The sequence below is a fragment of the Pectinophora gossypiella genome, chromosome 10 (assembly GCF_024362695.1).
Source record: "Pectinophora gossypiella chromosome 10, ilPecGoss1.1, whole genome shotgun sequence".
Classification (NCBI taxonomy): domain Eukaryota; kingdom Metazoa; phylum Arthropoda; class Insecta; order Lepidoptera; family Gelechiidae; genus Pectinophora; species Pectinophora gossypiella.
In genome coordinates, this window is record NC_065413.1 from 2817352 (window position 1) to 2830827 (window position 13476).

General features: G+C 38.7%; 1 long non-coding RNA gene across 1 annotated transcript; it reads left to right on the forward strand.

Annotated features, from left to right (window-relative positions):
* The first annotated feature begins 6410 nt into the window (after window positions 1-6410).
* LOC126370345 (uncharacterized) lies at window positions 6411-12898 on the forward strand. Its single transcript, XR_007566862.1, has 3 exons — window positions 6411-6559; window positions 10835-10866; window positions 12699-12898. It is a non-coding gene; the product is annotated as an uncharacterized LOC126370345 (long non-coding RNA).
* The last annotated feature ends 578 nt before the right edge of the window (window positions 12899-13476 follow it).

Genomic DNA, 13476 nt, shown 5'->3' on the forward strand with positions numbered 1-13476 from the left:
ACCCAATCAGATATCTACACTCCGTAAAAGATGCTGTGACTAGATATTACAAGCATTGAAGTGTTGTTGTTATTTCGTCACAAGTTTTACGGTAAGATTGGCCGGAATTCGCGTAAGAGGCGGAGAGTGGAAGAATAACAAGAATATTCATTTTGCGCATCCGGACCCCTTGAGAAATGAAATAAACGGCGTAACGCTGCTACACAGGCCTCCCTCTGGTTTAGCAGATGGCAGAGGAGCGTAACGAGGAATAAGTATTACGCTTTCTATAAATTAGCGCAGTAGGTTAGTTTCCAACGAGTCAAATCAGTTTCTATTTATTAAGCGTTGCCTTTGCCTTTCCCCAAAGGGATAAAAAAGTTAAAAAAAAAAATTATTAAGCGTCAAAACGCTTTTCGGCGGGAAACGGGAACGGGACAGTTGCTTTCTTCATTGAGTAATCTAAATAATTAATACGAAGTGGTGTTTTGTGGTTAATGATCGCATTAAGTTAGTCAGAAGACATTCGCGAGTGTTATTATATTGGAGTATTCAATGAACAAAGTGTATCTGCCTATTTTCGCTTCGTGCCGGGAAGCCGCTTCATAACTCAAAAGTTTATGCGGACTTTTGAGTTAATTCGTTTGGGGTTCGGAGTAGGAGTCTACTCCGAGGGTGGGGGCTTAGGTTTCATCATCATCATTCATCACTGTACGGTTTGCAACCGTACATGTCCCGCGTCAGCTATTTTACCTTTTACGCAATTGTATAATTAGTTCACGACTCATCAAGGTAGTGTGTACTCGCGTATTAGTGTAATTAACTTTAACAAGAAAGTAATCAATAAAACGCACTTTTTACGCTATCAAGATTGTTCTCATTTTGCCTCCACATCAGTTTATCAAGATTATCATCTTATCATCAAAAGATCATACAAGTCTAGCAAGAGACTGTACATCTTTTTGGTCCTTCGAGCAAACACGAGGTGTTCGCGTGTGCAGAGTGATAGCGAATCGGTTCAGCCGGCCTCCCACCAGCGGGTCTCACCGGCTGGATTGAGAAGGCGCAAATATCATCCCAGGACACAGTGGACATAGCAATCAGCAAGACAAGAGGATTATATCCACTTTATCAAGTTTTGTGAAGTTTGTGATATAAGAAAAGAACTCGCAAATTATCAAGAATCAGTGCAAGTGATAACAAGTACATCAAGTATCAAGTTTATTAAGAGCATCAAGGCTTATCAAGCACGTAAAAGCATCAAGGCTATCAAGTAGGTACCTATACTATCAAGTGATCAAGACTAATACCCAACGCCAGGGATTAGTAAAAATTGAAATATTAATCGAGATTCAATCAAGTGAATATTCAAGTACAATTCAAACAAGTGAATAATAACACTCAATCAAGGGAGTGTATATCAAGCTTAATCAAGGAAAACAAGTTTTCACCATGGAAAACATACTTGAAAATCAAGCAATTTTAGAAGATGGTATCAAGAAAGTTTTAATAAACTTTAAAAAGGATGGTGCAAGTCGCAAGACCCCTGAGAACATCAAGAGACGTCTCACGACCTTGGACTTGTACTGGGAGGATTATGTCTCTAACCACGGTAAGCTTAAGGAGCTTTTACCTCAAGACCACGAATACTTCTCCGGTCGTTATTACGAAAACGCAAAGAGTGCTTACTTAGAAACAAGGGAATTTATAGAAAAATCAAGCGTAACTATAAACCCGGTCACGGTGGTCGACAAGGACAACAATCCAGTGGATGATTTCCAAGAAAGTGTTAGCCAACAAGGTGCTTCCACTTCTAAAGATAATGAGTTCGTGCGGGAGAATAAAATCAATAATATTCAAATACCTAGATGGTTGGGCACCGACGTCACGTGCAGAGTCGAATTACATGGCTTTTGTGACGCGTCGCAGAAAGCGTACGCGTGCTCTATATACAGCAAGATTGTGACATCGAATCAAGTCAAAATCGTTTTGGTAGTTGGCAAATCACGGCTAGTTCCGATTAACAAGGAAATTACTCTACCAAGACTGGAGCTGAGTGGAGCTTTGCTTCTTTCCAAACTTATGATGAAAGTCTTACAAGCTTTATCATCACATCAAGACATCAAAATCTACGGATGGATAGATTCTACGGCAGTATTAGGATGGTTACAAGGCAATCCTAATCGTTGGAAACCATTCGTATCCAACAGAGTTCACAAAATCACCGAAGTAATGCCATCTGATTGCTGGCGTTATGTGAAGTCTGCAGACAACCCCGCAGACTGCGCCAGTCGAGGGCTGACAGCGACAAGGTTGCAGCAACATTCCCTGTGGTGGCAGGGACCGGCATGGCTATCTACTTACAACAGTAGAAAGCAAGAGGAACCAACAGTATATACAACAAGTGAAGATGAGAAACAAGCTCAACAAGTTAACGTCGTAACACAAGGTACGGCAAGTCAGGAAAATCTAGTAAACGAGCTTATAAACAAGTATAGCTCCTACAACAAGGTAGTTCGCGTGCTATCATGGGTGCGCAGATTTTCCACGAAAAAGCAAGATCGTCAGCATACAACATGGCTCACGCTATCTGAAATAAGAGAAGCCACTTCAATTCTTGTAAAACAAGTACAAGAACAAATTTTTCATGACGAAATTGGGAATCTGAAAGACAAGAAAGTTATATCAGGAAAAAGCAAGTTATTAAGCCTGAACCCGTTCTTAGATGATCATGGGATTCTGCGCGTTGGTGGGAGATTGCAAAACGCTCATATCAGCCCTGCAATGAAGAATCCAATAATTTTACCTCAAAATCATCGACTTACCGAGCTAATAATAAATCATGCACACAAGCTCACATTTCACGGCGGGGCTAGAGTTACACTAGCGCTCACGCGCCAAAAGTATTGGATACTGAGTGGTAATCGAACAACGAAAAAATACTTACATCGATGCGTGACCTGTAAGAAGCAAAAGCCTAATAAGCAAGTACAATTAATGGCTGACTTACCTGGATCGAGAGTGAATCCTTCTCGTCCTTTCATGCACACCGGTGTAGACTTCACTGGTCACATCCTGTTAAAAGCCAACAAGGGCCGCGGAATAAAAACCACAAAGGGATATGTGGCAGTTTTCGTGTGCATGGTAACGAAAGCCGTCCATCTTGAGTTGGTCTCCGATATGACTACTTCTGCGTTCATAGCAGCACTGCGAAGAATGTCTGCGCGCAGAGGGACACCGCGTCATATTTACTGTGACAATGGACGCAATTTTGTAGGCACAAGTAGAGTCCTTCAACAAGAATATCAAGAGCTTATGCAAACATTCAGCGACAATGACGAGTTGCAAAAGGTGCTAACTGAGATGGAAATCAAGTTACATTTAAATGCACCCTCATGGCCATCAGCAGGGGGCCTCTGGGAAGCGGCTGTCAAGAGCTTCAAATTCCATTTGAAAAGAGTCATTGGCGAGCAAAGACTCACTTACGAAGAGTATTCAACATTGCTTACCCAGATTGAGGCGTGCCTAAACTCTAGGCCTCTGTGTGCTTTATCCGAAGATCCAGATGACCTTGCCTTTTTGACACCGTCACATTTTCTCACAGGTGGTCCAACACTGACACTTGTCGAGACTGAAAGAGATCTACGAACACGCTGGCAGCTTACTCAAAAAATATTACAAGATATTTGGAAGAGATGGCGTGCCGAATATTTGTCTCAGTTGACAGCAAGGTCAAAATGGAAACGTCCGCAAGAGAATATCAAGCTAAACGATGTAGTTCTCGTGCATGAAGATAATCTGCCTCCAGGCAAGTGGATTATGGGCAGAGTAGTGCAGCTACATCCAGGAAAGGACGGCTACACCCGTGTCATCACCTTAAAAACAAAGGGAGGCTTCATGAAACGGCCTGTAATAAAGTTGTCTGTACTAACGGAACATGATGACAACCAAGCAAGCAATTTACCTGTACAACAAGCGTACTATGGTAAACACGCCGAACAAGAAGGCAAGCCACAGAGAACAAGTAACGCAAAAGGCAAGAAGTTTTGCCTTACTTCAATTCTTACTGCATTCATGCTGTTTATGATCGTCATATCAGAAGTTGAGAGCAAAGTCAATGTTACCAAGTTCAGAGAGAATCAAAGTATGTACTTTGACAAAGTCTCAAATATGCTCTTAATCAAAGATGAATGGAAGCTCGTCGTGTACTATCAAATGGATCCTTATTGGCAAGGTAATAAGGCCCTCGAAACATACGTGAATACAATGGAGAACGCATGCACAACAATACGAGAACAAGCTCACTGCAAAGCGATACTACTCCAGTTACGTCATGGCTACGACGAACTCGAACACTACAATCAGCTGTTGCTCAGTCAGCAAGGCGAGCAGCGCGTGCGCCGGCGCCTCAAGCGGGGGCTTATCAACGGTGTCGGATATCTCGCTAACACGCTGTTCGGAGTACTAGATGAGAAATTCGCCGAACAATATCAGAAAGACATTGCCCTCCTACGTCAGAATCAAAACCACATCGCAAGCCTATGGAAAAATCAAACTTTAATTGTCGAATCAGAAAACAACCTATTAAAACGCACTGAAAGAGTGATGAACGAGCAACATAAACTCATACATAGACATATGAATACATTAGAAAACTCCGTACAAGAGCTGAAAAACGTGGAACGCACAAATAACGTCCTTAATGACTTCGCATTAGGAGCCATTATAGCAAGCAACGTGCTCCATAATTTAAAAGGCCTACAGGACACATTACTGGATACAATCACGGATATTTATCAAGGCCGCTTCAACTTACACTTATTGACACCGGAACAACTAATCAATGAACTCAGCACTATATCAAGCAAGTTAACCAAAGATGTGACTTTACCAGTTGACAACATCCATTCTGATCTGCGAAAGTTATACAGTTTAATGAAGATTAAAGCAAGGATGTTACAAGACTATCTACTTTTTGAGATCAGAATACCCCTCGTCAGCAGAGAAACATTTGAGATTTTAAAATTGGTTCCAATACCTAAACTACAAGGAGAGAACATTATTAATCTGATACCAGTGTCAGATTACATAGCCATGAACTTGAAGAAAGACACTTTTATACCTATGAGCGAGATTGATGTCAGAGCATGTATCGTACAATTAGAAGTATATTATTGTCACAGCCAGAAGCCAGAATTTCATATGAAGATTGACAAGAATCTATGTGAGATGCAGAAACAAGACTGCAAAACAACAACAAGTACTTGTAAAAACAAGTGGCTAGACAGTTATTCAATCAACATGTACATGTATTTTTGTTGTGAGCCCTGTCAAGTTAGAACAATGTGCGAGGATCAAGTAACCACACAACAGCTGACAGGCGCTGGACTCATAAGTGTAGGTCATGGCTGCATTATCAAGACGGATGAATTCATGATTTATCCACACAAGCCTCATACAAGTGAGATTAGAATATCACCGAACTTGTACACTCCAACAATCTCTCCGATTAACAATTTAATTAATCTCACCATACCTCACCTCAGCTTACCAAACGCATCTTATTCGGAGCTAGAACAAGAAGCTTCCGACATTGGCAACAAGATAAAAACTCTCAAAACAAGCGAACCTGTTTTGAGTGATGGTGTTACTTATCATGATGTACACCATTATGCCATGATTTACGTGATATTTGGCATAATAGCACTTGCAGCAATTATATTCTTAACAAGAAGAATTCGAAGCCAACACGGAGCAACGACTGCAAGCGCATCAGGGTTGCCAGCAGCACCACCGGCGCCAGAGCCGGCACCGACGGCCGCGGCGCGGGCCGCGGGGAGCGCGCGACGGACAAGCAGCGTGCGTAGAAAATACGACACCAAGTCTACAAGTCCCGTTTTGCGAAAATTTAATGATTCTTTTAATGAAAATCCTGTTTAAGATACTTTTGTTTAATTTCAATTCAATTGTATACTTACATTCAAGTTTTATATAATTTACTAACATAGCAAGTAATTCATCTCATCATAATCTTCTGGCCCGGGAATATGTACGGTTTGCAACCGTACATGTCCCGCGTCAGCTATTTTACCTTTTACGCAATTGTATAATTAGTTCACGACTCATCAAGGTAGTGTGTACTCGCGTATTAGTGTAATTAACTTTAACAAGAAAGTAATCAATAAAACGCACTTTTTACGCTATCAAGATTGTTCTCATTTTGCCTCCACATCAGTTTATCAAGATTATCATCTTATCATCAAAAGATCATACAAGTCTAGCAAGAGACTGTACAATCACCTTTCATCATTTCATTAATCATCAAGAAAAAAAAAATACGTAAGACATGGCTGTATGGGCATAGTTCCCTTTGCCTTACCCTTCGGGGAAAACCAAAACAAAAAAAAAAAATTAAGCGTCAAAACACGACAGTAACTACGGAATTTGTACGAAAAAGCAACCCGTGACGTCAAAAACGTTTCAAAATGTCGCTTTTAAAAATACAATTTTCTTTATTATAATTCTTAAGTTAAATAGAAAAAGAAATCTTTGGTGTCGCCTTTAGATGTGTCTTTATTTAGTAAGTAGTAATCAGAATTTCATAAATAATCTTTGACCTTGGAAACTACCCATTGTTTCACGAATTAACACAAGCTATTGTAAATAAAAACTTAACCAAAACCACTCACTTACACACTCACGTACCTACATCTTTAGTAGCTACAATGTCATATTAACTTATAAATGACCGGTGTTTTTTATATAATGCGACAGGGTTCTAAAGTGGGTACATGATATTGCTCATGACTGTACTATCGACTCAATCAGCGCTTATCGCTATCGACCCACTAGGGTCGATTAATTCTTTCAAATATTTTTCCTCTCAGACGACGCCCTGGTCCGAGGTTCGTGCCCAACTGGGCACCCTCAGGCCTGTTGTCTTAAATGTTGTACCGGGTGAGAGCCTTCAGCGCTCCCCATTCGTCCGCCAAGTAGTTAATGCCATCTGCGGCAAATCTACAATAAATCACTACACAAACAACAACCCAACTTTAATTCCTACTGAAATATAAACCAAATTAAGCAAACGATCACCTGAAATGTAACCTTCTTAGCCTTCCTCTTGCGTTTCAGCTCAAAATGATAATGCCGCGCATATTTGCACTCAAAAGACATAATTTCAAACAAAAGCACTATTAGAGTCACGGAAGGCGTTAAAAACGGAAGCTAAAAACTGGCTAAAAAGGCTAAAAACTGCACCACAAAATAAGCAAAGACTTTGATAGAACTGCGGCAGGCTACTACTGGGAAAACAGGCGATGTGGGTAGGGAAAGGCTATCGGGCATACCATCTAATTACCACTGCAGCGTTCTCAACTAGCTCCCTTTACAGACATAATCCTGTCCTTGTTCAACAGTGAATAAATGAGTAGCTAGGTACTTATAGTTGTGTACTTACAGTTACTTATAGTTATGGTTATGCGGCGATATAAGTAATTCTTACAGGAGGGACTGTCATGCGTGTTTCGGTCAGTCGTGAGGGGGTGACGTTGACAAAGAAAATATTATTCGAACTACGTAATGCAGTCTTTGAGAAATACTTACATATATTAATACATATAGTAACGGCCTCCGCGGTCCAGTGGTTTGAGCGTTGGGCTCAATCCCGGTGGGGACATATCACAAAAATCACTTTATGATCCCTAGTTTGGTTAAGACATTACAGGCTGATCACCTGCTTGTCCGAAAGTAAGATATTCCGTGCTTCGGAAGGCACGTTAAGCTGTTGGTCCCGATTACTACTTACTGATGTAAGTGAGTAGTCGTTACATGAGCCACGTCAGGGGCCTTGGCGGCTCAATAGTAACCCTGCTACCAGGGTTAATGAGGTTGGTAATCCACCTCACAACCCACACGATAGAAGAATACATATATAGTAAGCAGGTATAGTACTTATCGTCATGTAATGTAGGTAGGATTATAATACTTGTACATTGAGCTCTGGTAGCCACGTGAGTAGAACGCTTAACTCTCACTGTAAGCTCGCGCGTTCGAATCTCAGAACGAACCAATGTTTGTATTCTAAGATTATCACGTGCTCAGCGGTGAAGGAAAACATCGTGAGGAAACCCACATTCCCGAGAAATGCGTTTTCAGAGGTATGTGACCTACCTCTATTGGGCTGGTTTTCCCTTCGGGTTTGTAAGCCAATTAGGCAGTCGTTTTTGTAAAAAAAAAAACTGGACCTGTCAAATCTTCAATTTATTACTGAGAAGCGGCATTACGCTTCTAAAGTGTTCCTTTTAAACATATACCTAATTACACTCTTCGTATAAAAAAAAACATATATGTTTCAAAACAAAACATAAACAAAGTACGGGTTTCTATTAAAATATTAACCTGTTGAAGTGTCTAGATTCTAGACTTAGAACCTTGAACCTAGGTCATGGTAGCAACGAGTCAAATCCCTTACTTACCTTACTCTATAGCAAACTCTTTCGTAAAGCGAATATTTATCGAATAAGTAAGTAGTGTTTATTCGGGTATTTAGTCATTTTGTTTACATTTGTTATCATTTTGTTTAGTTTTATTTATAGAATTAAGAACTGAAAATAAAAGACCAAATCAATTTATAACTTCGCATTAACGAAGCTTACATTCAAAAGAGTGATTAGACTTAGTACCTACCTATTTAGCAGAAAAACGTAAACAATTTACTATTCTAACCTTCATCAATAAGTTAAAGACATAGGAGAAGTTTAAACACTCTAATATGAAATTTATATTAAAAAATAGTTACATAAAACTTACCTATTAATTTTCTATGCACTGTCGTTTATCACCATGACTCACAAGGAAAATAGTCACATAAAATAAAACCCTTAGAATTGATAATACGCAGGTATCCTAGCAACGCAATCAGGACACGCGTTGTTACGTACAGTTGCAAAGAAAAGTTGAATTTTGTATCACTTTCAATTTTTATTTATTTTTAAATAAGAATACCTAGAAATAAAAGGTAATAAGTATTTATACTCCTAATTGTTGTGTGCGTCAAGCTAGCGGCCTCAAAAAAAAAATGGGCACGAAAAAATAATTTGACCATACCAAAAAATAGTACTCTTATTGAAAAAAATAGTACCTGTTGTAAAAAAATTAGTACCATCACGGTTCTGGATTTATAGCCATGTTTTATTGCACTTGCTAGCTTGACGGTGAGCGAAATTTGGCGAGAGTTAACGACAAGGTCTTTCGCTTTGATTTAAACGCCAAAAAATAGTACCGAAATAGTACTCACCCCCTGCAAAATACCGAAAGTAGTACTTCAACGGTTCCAAAGTTATAAAGGCAGTTCTTTGATCCCGCTAGCTTGACGTTTTGAAAATACCTATTATCTGGGGAACGCTTGCATACTTCAGTATGTAACTAATGTCAATAAACTCGTATGAAATAGTACTCCCTACCATCATAATTTGGACCTGATTCTCTTTGTAGAAATATGTCAAAAAGTCATTATAACCTATGTCATACATTTATCAAGACAAGTACAGTCGCGAACAAAATTATTACACATGCTCAAGAAGGATGTTGTCAGATTTTAGTAATTTTTCCCCATTTTTGGGTAAAAATTGGTGAAGTGCCAGGGTTGTCAGATGAAAGTAATATCATTGTTGAAACTCTTTGAGTTATTCTACAAATACTGCAAATTGTTTATTAACAAACACTTCGATCCGTAACAAATTCAACATGAAGGTATAAATTATAAAATAAAACAGCAGATTAAAAAAAAAATAAGATTAAGATGAAATGATGATGATGATGATTAAGATTGAAAGAATATTGAATATATATATATATATATATATATATTGATTAAAAATGTATTATGATGTATTAAAATCACAGATTGTTTTCGATAAGAACTAGACCCATGCAGCCATTTTCTATTAAAATTAGTGCATATGGGTGTATGCAATAGGATTTTTTTGTAATAGCAGCACTCTGAAGTGCAAAGAAATGGTAGGGTAGACCTCCAAAATGGCAATACTTACGAATAAATTGTGAGGTTATGTAATTGTCTACGTGACTGTATCAACAACAAATGTATGGCATAGGTTATGATGATTTTTTAACATTTCTACAAAGAGAATCGGATCAAAATTATGATGGTAGGGAGTACTATTTCATACGAGTTTATTGACATTAGTTACATACTGAAGTATGCAAGCGTTCCCCAGATAATAGGTATTTTCAAAACGTCAAGCTAGCGGGATCAAAGAACTGCCTTTATAACTTTGGAACCGTTGAAGTACTACTTTCGGTATTTTGCAGGGGGTGAGTACTATTTCGGTACTATTTTTTGGCGTTTAAATCAAAGCGAAAGACCTTGTCGTTAACTCTCGCCAAATTTCGCTCACCGTCAAGCTAGCAAGTGCAATAAAACATGGCTATAAATCCAGAACCGTGATGGTACTAATTTTTTTACAACAGGTACTATTTTTTTCAATAAGAGTACTATTTTTTGGTATGGTCAAATTATTTTTTCGTGCCCATTTTTTTTTTGAGGCCGCTAGCTTGACGCACACTAATTGTTTGGTAACAGACATCGGTTATTTGAATATTTCATTGGTAATAATTAGTGAGAAACTTTTGTTCGTGATTGTACTTATCAATCGGAAACTGAACTAGATAGAAATGTTATGCACTGTTTTTCAGTTTTTACTAGGTTTTCACACTAAGCATTTTTTTAAACTAAGTATTTAATTTCATTTTTCGAACACTGAATTTACAAGTTGCCTGATCAAAAATAAAGCAAATAATATTATATTTATCAATTACATGTTATTTTTTGCAGGCGTTTTTGGATGTGTGTTCTTGAGGAACAAGGTAAGTGTACTGTTTAAAAATTCACCAAATGCATACATTTGAAGGGCGTTATTTGTGAGGGTTACGGTTCACTGGCCACCCCATATTGAGTCCCTTCTACGGTATTGCTGATAAGAATGATATCAACACTTTTTTATTGATTAACTGTTAAGTTGTCGTAGAAAATTCAGTGGGGACAGTACTTTCTGTATTTGGTTACAAAGAAGATTTTTTAAGGGAATATTAAATCAATAATATATGTTGTTGTCATCTGTGTACTATAACCACCTGTCACCAAACTCAAGGACCGGGATGCAATTACAAGCCTGATGCATTCAAAACTATAACACCAACTAACTAACTAACTAACCACCAACTAATTAACTTAACTTGCCTTGACCAACCACCGAGGTTGATGGGGTTGGTATCTGCCTCACAACTCACACGATAGCTGAAGACCAATTAACTAACTATCCACCAATAACTAACTAACCACCAACTAATTAACTACTACTACTACTAGATTGTACTGTATCTATCATCATCTGTGTTAATTTGTTTTGTATGTTGTGTGCAATAAAGTATATTTGATTTGATTTGATTTGATTTAACTTAACTTGCCTTGAGTCACAGAATAAATAATAATACTACGGACCTATAGAAGGGACATTCTCCGCCCCGCACCGATAAGAGCTTGGAGCGAGCTTTACCTCACCCCCGATGGGGCCCACTATGTTTATTTAAGGCGCTATGGAGTGAGGGAACGCGGGCGAACTGTCTGTCTCGCTCGCATGTAGTTCTCTCGCTCTCTAGCTCGGGCTGTAGAGCAGCTTGGTAGAGTAACTACGCTCTTACTCCGTCCAAAAAGAGCAAGTTTTGTCTTCGACGAATTTTCAACGACACCTATTGTGGATTTTCTCAAATGGCTAATTCATTACATGCCTGGACAAATGGGGAACGCTGAAGGTTCTCACTTCTCCCAAGGGCATTGAAAGGGCACCAACCAATCACCTGATAAGATCGATTTTTTATTATTATTTTTTCTAGTTATTTCTTTAATGTTTTATCTTTCTCCCATATCATGTTTGTAAGTGTTATACGTGAGTAAGGCAGTGGGCGCGTACATTATTTTATCTAAGAAAGTCAAGACTAATAAAAATTATGGCAATTATTGTTTACCAAATTACGTGTAGACTGTTATCTTTAATAATTTAAAGCTAGTACACATAACATAAGCTCACTCACGACTTTATCCCAAATGGGTAAGTCAGAGGTACGATAAGCTGGAAAAGTCCAATCAGTTTTTTTGCTTCTATGCTGTTCTGGGAGCAAATAAAAAACATAGAACACGTTCAGCTGCTTGTCTTCCCGGGCATGTCGTAAAAACCGACAGAGGGATTGTGTCCTCTAACATTATGGACTAATGTAATGGGCGATAGGCTGATCCCTTATCACCATAAGGTTCATCACACCCAGCTTACGACATCGTATCAACAGTGGCTGCAAGTTGTCTTTGATTACTTATGACTCTGCCCACCCCATTAGGGATTACGGGCGTGAGTTTATGTATGTATGTGTACGTATGTCCAATCAGTTTTTTTAAAAGTCATAAATTAAGTGGTTGCACTTAAGACCTCCTGGTTACATGTCGTTTCTGTATTAGACCAAAACCACCTACAAAAACATAAATTTTAATAATTATGAAAGAAAGAAAGAAAGTATAATTATTAGAGGACGCCACAGTAACAATACAAACACAGTAGGGGAAAAAAATATAACACAAAATCACAATTATTAACAAAAACGTAAAAGAAACAGAAAAATAATAATAAAATACAAAATATTGGTCGTAGGTGGTGGACGTCCTCAATAAATGGACCTCGCTCAGCATAAGCCGCGGCGTGAGCCACGACGCTGGTATTCTGCGGGCCCAGACGAGTGAGGCATGGACATCGTGTTTCATACTTATTTATAAATTTTTGTTACATAAGTTCGTACATAAATAACATAAAAAATAATACTTAAATATATTGCAAGACAAGTAATGTTCATAATTTCACCACTGTTTACAAATAATTCGCTGGGCTCAGTGACTGCAGTTTTGCTATTTAAATGTACATCCATCGCAAGATGAACTAAGTAAGTAGGTACCCACGCCTCATCGAGTTTTTCCCCACATACTTGTACTACAGATACAGAAATCAGACATCAAAATCATCGCGTCTATTACCGTTAACCGGACATACACACATAAACTCACGCCTATTTCCCACCGGGGTAAGCAGAAACTATGGAATTCCATTTGCTTCGATCCTGACACACTTCTTTTGCTTCCTCCTCATTCATCAATCGTTTCATACACGCACGCCGGTTCAGAGTACCTTACTGAACCTTTTGTAAGGATTTCTCCAATTTGGTCAACGTACGTCGTCCTAAGTCAACTAAATCTACCTACCTAAATCCCGAAAACCACGTAATATCGATTATACATACATACATACATAAATTCACGCCCGTAATCCCAAATGGGGTGGGCAGAGCCACAAGTAATCAAAGACAACTTGCAGCCACTGTTGATACGAAGTCCTAAGATGGATATGATGAACCTTATGGTGATAAGGGATCAGCCTA